The following is a 17,436-nucleotide window of genomic DNA, read 5'->3' as shown; positions in this document are numbered from 1 at the left end:
GATAGGGCATCCGTAATGTCTACGGGGGGTGTTGGTTCGAGTCCCGCATGGGTCACTTTTCATTCACCACTGTATTATATATATATATATATATATATATATATATATATATATATATATATATATATATATATATATATATATATATATATATATATATATATATATATATATATATATATTGAGGTTTATTTCAGACAATGTGTCCATATTAGCATTAACAAACAAAAGAAAAGTTAAACTAAAATGATAAAAAATACAGAAAGAAGAAACACAGATAATGAGAAATACTTGCGAAAGAAGGGTTAAATTGTGTACAGCTGCTTCCTCAAGAAACGGAAAATCTTACTGAGCAATTCCAGTCTGAATTACATATGGCAGAAATCAATACGTTTGAAGACCTATCAATTCTGTATTACAGTAGTGAATACTATGTTGGATAACCTCCCCGAGAGACATAATATTGTTTGACACAAAGATATTTGAAGCACTGCTAACAGCAGATACACATAGAAGCCTCCTCCAAACATTGTTATACATAACTTTTAGTTTGTTCAAAACCTTTGATTTGTAGTTAAACCACAATTGCAGCAATAAATATTTCTACAGTAAGCAGAAAACAACACTTTCTTGACATCAGTAGAACAATGTTTACATTGTCTCAATAGCATATTGGCTCTAAGTACACAGAAAGTACGTCTTTGTCGTTCAATATCGACATCATCAGCCTTATCACTAGTAATAACATGCTCCAAATGAGTGTGCTGAATAACAAATTTTACCCTGCTACCGTTGAGCATTACACAAGGCGTACGAGAAACGATTTCTTTTTGCCATGAAAAGCCATACATTCCGTTTTTTTTGGAATCATAAATTATGTCATTTTCGTTACCGTAATCTTCACATAAATAAAGGAGTTACTGTAAACCCTTAGCACTTGGACTGAAAAGTGTCATCTGCATAGCTTAAGTTATTTGCCATGACATCACAGATATTACAGCCAATGCTAGGGTCACGTATCTTCTGAATAAGATCATCAATGTAAATGTTAAAAAGGTAAGGAGAGAGCACCCCTCCTTACCTTACACCATTACTTACAGAGAACCAATCACACATTGAATTTCCCCAACGAACACAAAACAAGTAGTTTCTATAGTAGAAATACGGAAATCTTACAATATAGAGAGGGACCTTCCTGTCAATGAGCTTCTGCATTAACTTGAAGTGATTCACGCGGTCGAATGCTTTCGATGCATCGAGAAAACAAACGAACATCGGACCCCCTTGATTGAAATAAACTGGGCAAAGTTTCATTGTTTTATAGTAATGACACTTCCCTTTTCACGCTTGCTTTTTAGCGACTTCACACACTAAGCTTGCCTTTTAGTGACTTCACACACTACGCGTGCACACATTTTCACACGTACGTTCTCCATTCACACGGACTGCGTGTTGACAAACTGTGAATGAAGCTAGTCAAAACAAGGGTAGCGGAAACTGTCCAAAGCGTAGCGGAACAATGGGAAGCGTAGCGGGGCAAAGTGTAAGCGTAGCGGGGCCGCTACGCTAAAACTGCCTGGGGAGAACACTGTCCTTGCTGGTATGGTAATCAACTATTTCTTTGAAGGCGAATAAACTGACGTCAGTAGAATGTTACGTTTGATACCTAATTGAAGATAATAAGAAATCGTATGACACTGACATCTCTTATAAACAATATGCTCCAACATCTTTGAAAGAATAGTAGCCAACGCTATGGGACGGCAGTTTGAGACGTCACTGGCCAGCTTTGTTTTATCCTTGATGAAAAGAAGCAAAATAACATCAGTGACACGAGAAGGCAAATAACCATGGGAAAGCATTGCGCAAAACAATGATCAAGCAGCGGATATATATATATATATATATATATATATATATATATATATATATATATATATATATATATATATATATATATATATATATATATATATATATATATATATTATATATATATATATATATATATTATACGAGCAGGGACGTAGATTGATGTCTTCATCGGACTGGCAGAGTGCTCAATAGTTGAACTAGAGCTATAGCCATCTATATATATATATGTATATATATATATATATAATTATATATTATATATATATATATATATATATGATATATATATATATATATTAAAACAACACAAAATTACTTCAACTACAAAGTAATGATAACTGTTACTTAAGTTTCATTACTCCTGCAATCATCAGACAGAAGAAGTATTGAAAGGATTCTTCGCTCGACAGTCTAATATATTTATGATCAGGGCGTACCATTCTATTTGTAGGTGGTGTTACAATTTGATAAATAAGATTTGTTTTGGTGGCGACATTTGAAACCAGCTCCGAACGTTTGTTTAACAGCGTAGATTTGTCAGCACTGATAATGTGTAGTTTTTCTGATATACAAAGATTACATCGCTTGCTTATGTTAGAGTAACTTGATGCTTTGTCAATAATTGACCACGAAATGTAAAAGACCTGGTTCTTTTGTTTGAGGGACCAGACGTACTTGGAAAGCTCCGTGCAGTGCCGATACCTTTCATTACGGAACGATTACATGTGATTAGCGAAGCGCGTCTTGAAGGTGTTATCAGTGAGTCCGATGTAGACCTTCTCCGTGTTGTCCCCCGTTGATACCTTGGCCTTGTAAACCACACCTTCGACTTGACAGTTACCCTTCAAGGGGCATGTAGACTTGTCCCTGCAATTACACTCTTACAATTACGATCTTGACGTTGGTCCCCGGTGATTACTATCTTAGGCCGCGTTCAAAAAAATGGTGAGGGGGGGGGGGCTGGAGGAATCGCGATTGAAATCTTATTTTTTTTCAGATCCCCCCTCAATACCCTCAAAAATTTTCAAGTCCCCCCCTCAATACCCTCAAAAATTTTCAAGTCCCCCCCCATTACCATATAGCCGCATATTTATTAGGAATTCACGCAGAGTAAAAAAAAACATGTAATGTGTCGTTCTGCACGCAAATGTTCAACACTATCTCTTATCAGCAGGTTGTAGAGCCATATACCTAGGGCAAGTTCTTAAATTGATTCATTTTTAAATGCATCAGTGAACTTTTTGGATTTCTCAGTCTAAGCCGACTTGAGTTTATCCAACTCTGGCCAGTTCAATGGCACCAGCTGAAAAGCACACAAAATGACAATCAAGAGAGAGTATGAAAATTGTGTATTCCTAGCTACGTTTAACCAAATTGTGAAAAATGAGCACAGTGATCGACTAAATTTTTTTTTTCAAAAGTACAAGATATACAACATATAACTAGATGCCACTTATAAAATGTTTTACAAAATTGACAATACTGGAAGGTTAAAATATTCCATGCAATTAATTTTTTAATCTCAGAAATTTAGGTGTAATATTGGCAAATTTGATAAAAATAAAAGATTCCATTTAGTCACACATTTTTCCATTTAATTAGAGTCTTTTACTATTCAAAGTTTTACTTTTGTGTTATTGGTACAATGAGATATGAAAATTTCATTCACTGCATGAACTTGAAATGAATGGTTTTATATATTGATTTTAAGTGATTTTAGAAAAACTGACTTTTCATCGTATATTTGTATAAGATCAATTATGGTGACCCCATCTTTTTTCTCTAATATTTGATTGTTCTCATATGCCAGAATTCAAAAATCCATGGTAACTGTTAGTCCCCTAGTCTTCTATGTGTTACTCTCTGGCTGGATCTTGTGTACAAGTAGATGTATGTTTCCCTGTCAATTGAGTGTCCTATGACCGAAACTCTTCTTAAACTACATCAGAGTCAGAGCTACATGTATCACTGTCACTGCCAGTAAGTATGTAGTAGCAGGGCAGTAGTTGTATTAACTTTTTATTTTGACAATATTTTTGTTCAGTTTATACAATTGTGTTCTTGTTCTATTCCCTACAGAATGTTGAGCTATCCAGTATTCAGCTTGCCAACACAGCCTACGTGTACCGTGCATTTGCATCATTCAATTATCACCAATATTTAGACAAACAGGCTTTGTTGACAAACTGAATATTGTGTTTTTCAGCATGCTGTAGAGAGACACCGAGAAACTGTGTTTGATACATTGCATAGAAATATTGAAAAATTATCAACAGTTGAAGCTCCTGCCCCATTACAAGGCCAACTTGTTCTACGAAAATTTAATGGCATTTATATATTTTTAGACTTTTTCAGATTAAAGACATAAAGTATAACAAAACGATTTTAGATTTTGTTTAATTATTACTAACATTAGAACCATTGGACGACATCAAAATGTTGGGAGCCAAATATTTTCAGGTCCCCCCCTATAGGTAGAGCAAAACTTTCAAGTCCCCCTCGACTACCCCAAAAATTTTTGAATCCCCCTGAATTCCTCCAGCCCCCCCTCACCACTTTTTTTGAACGCGGTCTTATTATGTAATTTGATTATACTAGCCATATCTTCATACATCTGTAACTCACTTTAATTGTGTTCTATTGAAGATCTTATGAAGCTTAGACCCCTTTTGGAAGTGTTTGTCAACAAGTTGAAGAATTCTTGCCGATATTAGTTTCCACGTTCTTGCTGAAAGGGGGTTGAACCACGTGATGTTACGTTTCCTGTTATTGTTTCTCCTCGCTGATTGGTTGGTCTTGACATAGTCAATTTGGGCTGTGATAGAAACTACGCTGAACGACCGCCCTATCACCTATCTGTCTACAAATTCGGATGATGCAATACCGCTCACTCCTTCGCATATGGTCGCGTCCTCACAAACGTGCCACGCACTCAACGCCCCTTTCTTTTGACGACATGACACCCTGGATTAAAAGAGAGAATAAGGATTATTCGATGTCGCATTGGGGAGCAGTCCGCTTTGTTTCAAAGACCAAGGTCCGAATATCGACACACAGATAAAATATGGGTCTGTAATTCACCTCTTTGTGAAAATAACTTTTGGTCGATGATGAAAGACCTGTCTGTAGCGACACACTTGGGTGTGATGCACTTTGCATGAGTCAGCGGGAGTCGAGACGCGACATACCGCTCTTAAAATGAAGCTAGTATTCGTTCATACACGAATAAATTGACACTGCCTTACAGTAACGGTATATCGGATATTCTTTCCCAAGGCTTGGGCTTTACCAGACGAGGATGTTCTACCGATGTACACAAGAAGTTGAAAATAACAATGTGATGACTTATGGAGACTGCGACGAAATTTGACATCAGATGCAACGAGTCGTCAGCGTCCAGCTCTCGCTGAATCACGTCAACTGTTCGCAGTCATCCCACGTCGGGGTTATTTAAAACTGCATGTTTTCTGGTAAATTTATGTCCAAATGAAGTTCAGTTGACGGGGATGATAATGTTTGCTAAATTTTCTGCTCAAATGTCCATGCCAGGAAATGCCAAGAGGATTTGACCGTTGACCTCACTGTTAATTTTATGCAGGAAATTACAATAACAATGCTTGGTCGAATGACGTAGTGCCTTGAGGGCGGGATCGCCAGTGGTATAGGGGAGGAGTACCTTCCCGATGGTGATAAGTGGTGCGGATTACCGTCGCCTAGGTGACTGGCGTATACGCGTGCCAAAAGACACCGTCCCCGTCTCGGGGCTGTTCTTGGAGCGGGACCGTTTTCTCTGGTTTTCCGCCAATGTTTCCACCATGGACAAATGGTAACAACACTGAACAAAAACCTAAATTATCTGCTTGTCAACCCAGTTTGTGTCAGTGCCGCCGGTCACGCGCACCACCCAAAAGTTTGACCGTCACTTAATATCGAACAGTATTCAAAGAAACGGTCCTACTAATTACTGCCGTCCCTGCCCGTCATTCTTCTAGCACTGCCCGTCACGAAATTGGCCTTTTCAATACAGTAATAGGTCGATATCTTAATATTCCACAACATTTACTTGTGATATAAACTTATAAAATCATAGTCCAGGGCCCCCAAACCGCCGATCGATTTACGACCCGATAGTTATGCCGCTGACGCTGATATTCACTGGTGGTTGCCTGTGTGTGCGTACATGGACAGTCTGCATAGCCCTTGAATGTGGTCTCGGTTTTGATCAAACTTACAATTGAGGAGTATATATCAAAACTGATAAATGATTTATGTTTTCACATGGATTCACAAAAAGTTTCGCCCCGGTGTTCATTTTTGGCCCTGGAATTCCATCTACCCACCCTTTGCAGAGTAGTAAGCTTATGGGGCAAGTAAACATGGATGCGCCGGTGCGATTCAACGATCAACCTGTATATCGGATCGAAAGTCAACAATTTTACGGCTCGGACTATGATTTGCAAGTTTATATAAAAAGTATAGGGCGCAGGGTATTATATATTGACTGATTACTGTAGCTATGATGGGCTACATTCAGGACGGGCAGCGACGGGCAGTAATTAGTAGGCAAAACAGGTGGTTTTCACCGTGGGCAGAACTCGGTGCAATGATACTGAACATTAATAGTAAGCCTGTCACCTTGAAGGTAATGCACGTAACGCACGATGGTACAAACAACACCACAAGTGAAACGAACACATAGAAATACACGCGTTCCTACGTTGTGCCCACCCGGGCCACGCGATTAAAATATGACTGATACTGCTGGATAGTGTTAATTGGGTCGGTAAACAGTCAAATAGTTTAATGACTACCTGGGTGATTGGCAGGTCGTGTCCAACGACGCATATGCAAAGCAGGCCAAAAGACAAAAGCCCCAAAGATATTGACAGCTGGCCAGGGGTCACCATGAATACGTAATGACGCTTCACTACGCAGAAACTGCGTAGTCAAGCCCTTCTTAACCGGTCAAATCCTCTTGGCATTTTCCCTCATGTCAAGCGACCATAATGAAATCTGACCACGATTGGCGAATATTCCTTTAAATAAGTAACTGCAAGTTTTACACCATAGATACTTATGAACATGAGGCAACCAATGGCACCACATCCTGTATCTTATTAATTATGCACATGTCTAATTTACGGCTAGCCAATATGGCTACCGGTCGATCGAACGGTATTATACTTCCTTACAAGATCAGTATCATACCATGGAAGCAAATCATGAAGAAATTGTCACAGTGAAGAAACAAGAGAAAGGACTGCAAAACTTGGGATTGCAATCACCAAACTAAAGGGAAAAAACTTACATTACGTAAGACAATTGATGAAATAATGAAACCAGAGAGTGAAAGAAGAGGACCGTTTGTTGACACTGCTATTGAAGGTAAATTCTCGAAAATAAGTTAAAAAGTTACACATCAGTACCTTTTAGCATCTTTTTTAAATATACAGTTTTGAAAACAACAACGTTTGCCGATGGTCCAATAGTTGCTGTTCACCCCGTGTGATTCACACGTCAAACTGCATGAGTAACTGATTTTATTCTTCCGTCAAGCAGAATAGGTCTGAAGTGAACACTAATATATACATTTTCAGCCACTTACCTGATTCACATTCTCGTTACTACCAACAGAATTTTCGTTTAAATTCGACGATACACAACATTCCTACGAAGAAATACTGCATAAGTTACCCTGTCATTTTACGTGGAAACTGGAGATGGATTTTGATTTTAGATTTGAGGTAATAAATAATTGCAAGCTATTTATACATTATTCTTTACTGAAACATACTGCGTTATTCATTTCAAGACAAATCTGTCGTACTATCATCACCATATTACACTTCTACAGTCCAGTAGTATTCGTATCACATAATATAAGATTATAGCTTGTCCATGCGAAGTATGTGTCTATCATTAGTATAGTTGGCACAGAATTTGTGCATCTCCTGAATAGACTTTTTCAAATGCGTACACCGAGAATCTGTTTGTTTCTTTTGATGTAGTGAGGCAGTTGACGTTATTGTATTATAAAATCACTGTCTCATCTCTTCCACTCTAGTATCTAATGCCTGCTGTTGATGATATGCTTGAACACCATGGCGAACTCGCTCCTGTGGCCAGCAAAGCCTTGAAAGGTTATCTGTACGTGTCAAAACTGAGACCGGAACACGAGAGAGACCCGACAGCCGCCTTAAAATGGTTTGACGAAGCCCTCTCTGACAATCAAAGGGAACTTGACAGATGTGATGACAACAATGGACCACTGGGTGATAAGTTGGTTCTTCTTGCAGATGTCGTGTGGGTTCATTTCTTGTTTGATGAAACGGTAAAGGTTAGAGAAGGGTTAAACGAAATCGCGAAGTCGTTTGTAGGCGAACTGACGGAGAAACAAAAAGCATATATTTATGGTCACAAGGGCGTTGCTTTTGTCTACTTCACGAAGGAAAACAATGATGAGGAAATTGATTGCTTACAACGAGCTTTGTTTGAGTTCCCAAAGCAAGTCGATTGGTTACTTTTCTTGGCTTCTTTCTTGTCTGATAAGATATCGCAAATATTCGACGATTTCAAATGTAGAGAAGCCTCAATGATGATTTACCGATTTACACATTTGACTAAAAAGATTCTTGAAATAAATCCGAATCAGGGTTGTGCCATGGCAATGTTAGGAGAGCTATATACTTATATGGGTCAATATGATAACGCAAAACCTTACGTAGAACGGGCTCTTGAATTGCATCCAACATCGACTATAATACTATCTGGGATGTGTCAATTTTTGATTCATAGCGAAGACTATGATAAGGCCTTAAATTTATTACATAATGCCATAAAACACACATCGGGATCTCCAGAACTTACTTTTACTTTAGGAAAACACATGTTGTAAAATACCAAGGGTATCCTTCACTGGAGATAAATCGCCAGTTGCTGCCTAAAGCATTGCAGTGCTACGACGAAGCTATTAAACTAGCTGGTGGAGTATATCACCAAGCTGTTTTTGCCAAGGCCATTGTCCTTCAATTATTGAAAAAGTATGATGAAGCAAAAGAAATACTCACCCAACTCATCGATGGCGGCACGCTGTCATGTCCCTTTTACAAGTCATCTGCGTACTTTAATCTTGCATGTACGTACGATTTGCTTAATGATGGCAGGAATGCTTGGACCTATTTCAATAAAGCAGTAAATATAGGGTCTGAATACTGTGATGGGAAGAAAGCAGCTCGAGCTGCTATAATGATGCTGGAAAAGAGACTGAAACGTGAAGGCAAAGACGAATATGTTTTTCGTGCACTAGGTTCAATGCATATGAAATTACGAGAGTTTGAAAAGGCATGTGACTACCACTTAAAAATTCTTAATTTGTAGTGTGAAACAGGAGGCATGTCAAAAGCTTCGCCAAATCATCATCCCCTTCAACGTAAACATACCCTTGTTTTCTTTGGAGGTTAGATGACTTGCCTTTGAAGCCCTGGCGGATTTTAATTGCCGAGACTAACCAGCAATAGGTATATGCCGAAGGATTCAGATTGCTTGGCAAGGATTATTTTGGGAAATGTGGAGCATAAACTAAAAAGTTGAATATGCAGTTTGAATGTTACAAATGCCAGCGTGATAACGTCACGCAGGTACACAGACAACGACTATGTAGTGTCTATCAGGCGCACGAGTTTTGTAAGTTTATAAAACGAGCCATATAGTGACTCAAAATTGGTTAAATCACGGGTACTTCAGAGTCTTTCAAGGAGGTACCCCTCAATCAGTATAGGAAAATCTTGAAAAATAAAATTGCACTCGATATACATGGCATCAGATGTTATGAGAAATCGAATTTCTACCACTCCATCAGGTAGGCAATTATTAACGTACAATACCAAAACATTACCTGCCTTTACGGGCAGGTGTTAGTTATTTCCTTCTATGTCGCCATGCTTCAATGATAAAGTTCAAAGGTCGGAACCCACAAAATAAGCTCATTGCAGACTACTTCTCTATATTCGTTGAGTAAAGATGTTTGTTATTTGTTTTCACTCAAGCGAAGGGGCTCTATCAGGAGATGCGGGACATTGCATACCTTTGCTTAAATTCGTAGCCAAGCGGTACTCACTAGTCAGTAGACCACGTCCCCGCTGTAATTATGATGTATTGCAATTGTCTTAGGAAGCAGCAAGTCTTTGTTTTTAATGGCGTGTTGCGTCGCCTTCTTCTGAAGCATATCAGCCAGTCTGATAAGTTGCTGCAGATAATTGCTGGAAAAGAATCCAAAGGGGTTTAAGAAAGTTCAAGTTTTTCTTGTTGATGTTTTCAATCAAGGCCTTTCATTCGTTCCAATAGAAGGGACGATGTTACCTTTACACATTCTAAAATTTCAACCTCGTCGATGTGATATATGTATTTTGAATATCATGTCCTTCGTACAGGATTTTCGCGGTTGCAACTGGTAATGTATTTTCTTCCCATTTCCAGTGACAATTTTAGTTCTGAATTCATGATATTTACATCTCCGGTGGACAATGCCATGTAACTTTATTATTTCTGGTTGGTTTGCAAGTAACATGGATGTGGAAAACCATTATTATGAATACATAACATAGAATGCTAAATTTCATAAGCTTCTCTGCGTTTTTTCTATATGTGCATTTATCTTCCATATTTGAGAAGCAAAAAATATTAAATATAACTATTGAAATTTATGCTTTTCTGTGACATATCTAATTCAATCCAACTGCTTTAATTGAATTGTACAGATATTATATCATAATGAACATGAACATGTAAGTCTCGGTAAAATCAATTTTCAAAAGGCGTATCGACTTGGTTCAAAAACATTTCTACAAAAACTGTTTCGATATTTGCCGCGATGCCAAGAACATGAGTATTTCACAATTATTATCTATTAGATAACTTTGTTCTTCGTCTTCTGAAATAGACCGGAATTTGTATCATGTTTTGGAGCCTGATTTCGAAATATCTATATGAAACACACATATGCTAAAGCTTATGCATTGTTGACCGTGTGAGTGTTCAAATATTGTTCAAACTTTTACTATTGACTTAGGCATCTTCGTGCGTAAGACCATGAGCAATTATACCTTTTCAATGGTAGAATTGTTTTTGTAGCTTTTTCTCATACGATCCTGTTTTGATTTGTCATTTTTGAAAACTAAATACAAAGGAAAGGAAGATAGAAAAAATATTATATACATGTAGGCAATGACTTTTAAGGTAAATGCAAAATATGTATGAAGGTTGTGTGGAATATTTAAAATTATCTTATGTAATTTATGTCAGTTAATGAAAACATTTTCACTTATTTACTTTGACTGACTGTTAGAACCCTTAACATACAGGTTTTTGTATTATGTGATTTCAAGTTGCCCAAGTCCTAACGAGACGGGTAAACACAATATCCAAGAACTGCACCATCATGTAATCTACACTGTCATGTATTACATTTGAGGCGTTGCACTTGTGTCTTATAGAGTGTTTTAATTTTCTCATGTAAACTACATGTATTACACTTGAGGCGTTGCACTTGTGTCTTATAGAGTGTTTTGATATTCTCAATTGCATCCTTTATTGTCTTCTACCCATACCACAATTTTATATGGGTGAATCTTTGTTGTGTTAAGCAGAACTCTTCGTTTGATAGGTCACGCTTTAGAATTTGACAGTTCGTAATAGAATGCATAAAACAAATTTACTTCTGTAGATTTCCAGTTAACCAGCAGTACACTGGCATTTGTGATATTAAAATGAATCTTCCAATGCCTTATTGATCACAATTACCATTGAACATTGTGTACCCTTATTATATTATTCGTACCAACGATGTTGCATGTACAGGAGACTCAAGGGTAAATTTTGAAATATTCAAGAATAAAACGGTTCAAAAATGAATGTGAATAAAGCACGGTGTGAAGAGTAAACTATGTGAAGTTCAACGCCAAAACTATTACTAGATAGCGAGTTTTGTGAGATGTTTAAACCATGAGTGAAATGTAATAAAAGTGGCCAGTTTAAACCTACAGTCATGTTGTGAAATCAAAACTTGTCCGAGAACTCAAGGTGCGTAAGATAGTTAGTATTTAAATATTTACTCAGACTATCCTGAACCACTAAAGTAATAGTAAGTGGTTGTACCAGGTGATCCCAATAGGTAAGCTAGCCTGCTAGCATACCGCATTATGAATGCCCCTACAATTCAATTATTCATCTAAAGCACTCCTCTTAAAGCACGACTCGTTGTCTATGAGTTCAGTCCGGCTTTACCTTGGAACTTTTGTTCAGAAGCAGTATGAGCAGACCAACCGCACATTCACCGAGGAATGCTATGTTTGCTGGCGGGTCTCCAACTTGTAACTGCGCCAATTATTTCAACTAATCTAACCACACCGCTGATTTGCTTCATTTCCGTTGGTCCCAACAAGATAACAACGCTTGCTATCAGTTGTGACATGCCAATGGCGAACTGATAGTCGATTTGATCGTGCTGATAACCAACGGACCTCAATGGCAATAGCTTGGCGTACTGTGCAAATTGCCTGTTCTCGAATTAATACGGATTAATGGTGAATAAAAGAGTAATTACTCCTATTGTATACATGTTATTTTGTTGGAAACCTTTAGATGTATCTATGAAAAAATATTACTTTTTAAAATTCAGTAACACTTGGATAATCGTAGAAGTTGTATCTAACCAAGCAATCGAATATAACATCACACACATATCCGACTAAATATGATTCCGACTTCTTTCAAGTGGAGTAACTAAGGAAAGCATGGTCAGTTGTTTCCTTGCAGTTTTTTTGTAGTTCTGGGAAACCCCTTCAGCACTGTTCAGCTTGGGCCTCTTGACATCGGTACTTTGGCTCCCCAAGAGCCATCAAATGACTGACTATTATTTATAACATCCTCTATTTCGCGTCCAGTTTTCACTGAACTGATTTTGACCATGTTACATTGTAAATTACTAGTACTGAAATAATATGAAACACCACATATGCTGTAACCATTAGCGAGTAGCTGACGAAGCCGAAGATTCGAAATTTCCCTTTGACGTACATTGACATTTCAAGGACATTGCCCTACCGAGACAACCCCAATCGAAGACAGCAAAGTTAATAAAATACCGCTGGCTATATGACTTTACTGTATAAATGCTTGTCAAAAATTTGAAAAAAATCATAACAGTCAAAGAAGGTCAATATTCCGGAAACGGACCAATTTCTATTGGCCGTAGTTGTAGTAATAAAACAACCAAAAATGAGAAAATTACTGTAATAACATGTAATATGGCTTGTTTCAAGCCCACTCTATATCGAAAGAAGTTCTATTATCAATAACAAATCGAGTGAAGTTAATATGTTACTATAACGTTGCATACATTAATGATTATCAAAAGGCGAAGTCGACTTTGGAATTTTGCCTCAAATAATGGCGACTGGTGGTACTCGCTGAGGCCAAAATCCCACACTGTACCGATTAAGAATCCGTGGCACAATTCGGCCAACCAATAAACCAATTTGCATTTTCAAAAAAGAAAATCGAAATGGAGCTAATTTTCAATTTTCAAATTGTTTTATCATCTTGATTATTAACTTTTAGGCCTATTTCTAAATTTAAACTCTTTGGGCTGAGATTGAAATATAGGAAACAGGTATATACTGCTGTGAGGATGGCACTTTACGGCCATTCAAATTTCCCTCTGACAAACTCTATTTCCCACAATTCGTATTTCCGTTTTTTCAATTTCCAATATATCAAATGTCCGATTTTCCCATTTCATTTGGGGCGTGGCAGCTGATAGTATCTATCTTTGGCCTTGGAATGCATCAAATTGTGACAGTTGTTTGCGCGGGCAAGTCGTTCAATGGATCGCGAGTAACGAACATAGTGTTGCGGCCCCCGGAAAGGAAAGTCCGACATAATCAGTTTGACCTGACCTGCTGAAGTTTTGCGCGCTTTTCCCGTCAACGTCGCAAACTGGAACATCGTGTAAAATTGTGACAGTCATCAGTCCAATCAGAACGCGGTATCCACATTTAATCAGACTGCTTTAATTTTATCTGATCAATTTATTCAGCTGTCAATCTTTGTATACGCAATGATGTTCTCCTCATAATGATCTAAGTAACCAATCATAGTTTTAATCCGTATGCCGGCTCACTTTATAAATTGCACCTGTTCCAACCCGATCCAAATCTTGACCTTGAAGGCGTTTGATATCATGTTTGAGACATCATCGTCTAACAGTTCGTCCAGAGATACCACTTGCCCTGGGCAAACCATTTTGGAGATGAACACCTATTTTGCGGTGACTTCTTCCTTTATCACCCATTTCTTGAATTTCTTGCGGCTGAACGCACCAACTTAAATTCATTGCCTGAAGTGCACGCGCACTCTACCAACCAAAGAACAGTTTTTTTCTTGTCTTCCAGTATGTGAGACGATGTTAGGGACTGGCCAGTTTGTTCAGCCTCACGCGCTCTGTACGTACGTGTGTAACAGCTAGTACACACACTCAAGAGCTTGCAGAAGCCGTCTGAGATAGCGTTCTACATTTGCACTATAAATCGGAAGAAAAAATGTTGACATTACACTAAAGACGCACTAAAACGGTCACTACTCCGACAATTTGTAGCTGTGGAAACACGTAGCCACGCACCCTACCCCGGAAACAGATAGCTGCGTTTCCACAGCTAGACAATTTGATGTCCCAGTGAAGAATGTAAGATGTATAATAATAAGATTATCACGAAAATACCGCAAAGGATGCACTATGACATCGGCGCCGAGCATCACCCTACGCTTCGCGTCGAGCGATACGCTGCGCCAATGTCCTCGTGCATCATTTGCGGTATTTTCGTAATAACCTCATATAAGTAAAGTTACGCCCCGAAGGGCGCGCCGAAAAATGAAACTGAATGATGAAATTCATGGCTTGCACGATGCATTTTAGGCAAGTATGAGCCCGTGTCGAAATTTAAAAACACACTGACCCCCTAATTGGGCATTTCAAAATAGGTGACCCCATCGCCAAAGTGAAAAACAGGGTGACCCCCATGAATCCACCGGCCTCCAAGGCCGAAGAAACTGACCAGTCCCTCATTCCCGCTAATTTTTAAAAGTATCTTTTGCTAATTATCGTAACCAAGCCCCGCCCATGTACATTTGGTCACACTGAGATAAATGTTACACCTTAATTCCAATTCGATACAGTTATTTCCGCCATAGCATGAAAAGATACTGGGCCACGCCCCAAATGAAATGGGAAAATCGGACATTTGGTATATTGGAAATTGAAAAAACGGAAATACGAATTGTGGGAAATAGAGTTTGTCAGAGGGAAATTTGAATGGCCGTAAAGTGCCATCCTCACAGCAGTATACATCTGTTTCCTATATTTCAATCTCAGCCCAAAGATTTTAAATTTAGAAATATGCCTAAAAATTAATAATCAAGATGATAAAACCATTTGAAAATTGAAAATTAGCTCCATTTCGATTTCTTTTTTGAAAATGCAAATTGGTTTATGGTTGCCGAATTGTGCCACGGATTATTAAGCCTTCCCTTCCCACGTGTGAAAATTTTCATCCCAGGTGAGTGAGTGAGTATTTAGAATAAGTATATTTGAAGAGAATTTCCTAACCAGGTTTATGCGTAATTTAAATAACTGACGCAAACAGACAGCCTACTCCGTTCGAGATCCCGTACTTTAAAATCACAAGACTGTGAACGAGATATGTGGTCATGCTACACCGAATTCGTGTCATTACATTTCCTGGCAATTTATAACTTGTGGAAAAGCTTGTTAACAATGATGTTGGTAGATGTACATACGTTAAGTCCTGTAACCAAACGAACATGATTTATGAATTTTGAATTAGCTGCCATGGCCGTGCAAGGACGCACACTTCGAACGATACTACCGAGTAGACTGTTATCTGGGGCTTGCTTTTAACGCTGGCACGTATTCCCAAATTGATTGGGAATGTATTTCTGGAATTAAGGTAGAACGCACCTCGGGGACAGATATTCGGGCCTTCACATTTTATCAATTTTCTTCTGACCTACCACTTGTGGGGGCTCACTTTGAAGCTCTCGTCAAAGAAAAGTTTTCATGGTCTTAGTTTTTCGAAAATCGAAAATTTTATATTTTCCCATAGAGTTAACCCAGGGATGGCGGCCATTTGGATGTCAAATATCGAGAAATCGCAAGTCATTTGTCTCTCTAGTACCAAAATTTGCACGGTAACCCTGATTTTTATTCTTGCTTTGGTAAGAGAATGGTTGAAAGTTTCACTTAGGAAAGTTTGTGCAAAAGTTTAAGTCTTTCACTTTCGAGGTGCATATCACCTTAAACAATGTTTCCATGTACCAAAATTTAAATTTCAATATCTTATCAATATTCCTGAACAGACAATTTAGGGACACATTGTTGTCTAAGTTATTTGTTGAACAAATCGCAGAACGTAATATCAGGACAAACACTGAATAGCGTCTCTGGAACTAACTGTTGGCCATCACGTCGAATGTTGGCGATCAAATTAATACTCATGATGTGACATGTACTAACCTTTACAAAACGAGCAAATTTCTGGCCAAATCGACCCACTTTGCGTCGTGATTCGCCAAATTCAGACGTCACAACAACGTGTTGGCGGTCAACTTAAAGTCCGAACACGTATGAAGTCTCATTCAAAATCCCGTGCCCGCGAAAACCCTACACAGTGTAGGGCGCCACCAGCGGCAGTACTAAAAATATTTGTAATGCGGAAGTAAGAATTTGCCGCGATCAAAAAAAAAAAAATTCCAAATATGCCAAAGTAGAAGCGGCGATTCCGATGAACAATTTATTTTTTCTTCCTGGCCTTAGGAATTGACACGACCAAAGTTGATGGAACTTGCTATGTACATCAAAGACACTGTGATATAAGATTATTGAAAGTCATTTTCTTCACTCTAGTCGACTCCTAATTTGGATAGTTAATGAGCATTCCTAATTTGGGATATATCTTGAGTGACTTCACCACAGGTGACGAAACTTGCTTCTTACATTGAAGATCTTATGATACAACATTCTTAAAAGTTATCTAGCATCTTTACTTCAGCAATTGCTTATTAGCATATTTAATGAACTTTCCTTATTAGAGATATGTATCTGATTTGAATTAACCAAAGTTGATGAAACTTGCTATGTACATTTGACATACTACGATACAACATTATTCAAAGTCATTACGCATTTTCACCTCAGCCCATTCCTAATTTGTATTCCTAATTAGGGATATACACCTGGATTCACCAGCTCCAATTTTGCGAAATATGCTGTTAATATATTCATGATACTAAGTCAGCTAGTTTATAATTTGCATATCTTGAAGGACTTGACCAAAGGCAATTATAGTCGCTACATGAACCGGTGGTATAATGACAACAGTCAAAGAAATTTACTACTTTTATTTCAGCTAATTACATAAATATGTTATTTCCTTGATCATATTTGAAATTAATCTATGGTGAATATTGTTCATGATGTTGATCATAATA

At 38.0% G+C, this 17,436-nt stretch overlaps 1 protein-coding gene across 1 annotated transcript in view; it reads right to left on the bottom strand.

The window, feature by feature from the left end:
• Positions 1–17,436, bottom strand: part of LOC139142760 (transmembrane protein 35B-like) — a 110,747-nt gene that overhangs the window by 45,773 nt on the left and 47,538 nt on the right. The window lies entirely within an intron of this gene.

The sequence above is a fragment of the Ptychodera flava genome, chromosome 10 (assembly GCF_041260155.1).
Source record: "Ptychodera flava strain L36383 chromosome 10, AS_Pfla_20210202, whole genome shotgun sequence".
NCBI classification, from domain to species: Eukaryota; Metazoa; Hemichordata; class Enteropneusta; family Ptychoderidae; genus Ptychodera; species Ptychodera flava.
This window is presented reverse-complemented; position numbering and strand designations above follow the sequence as displayed.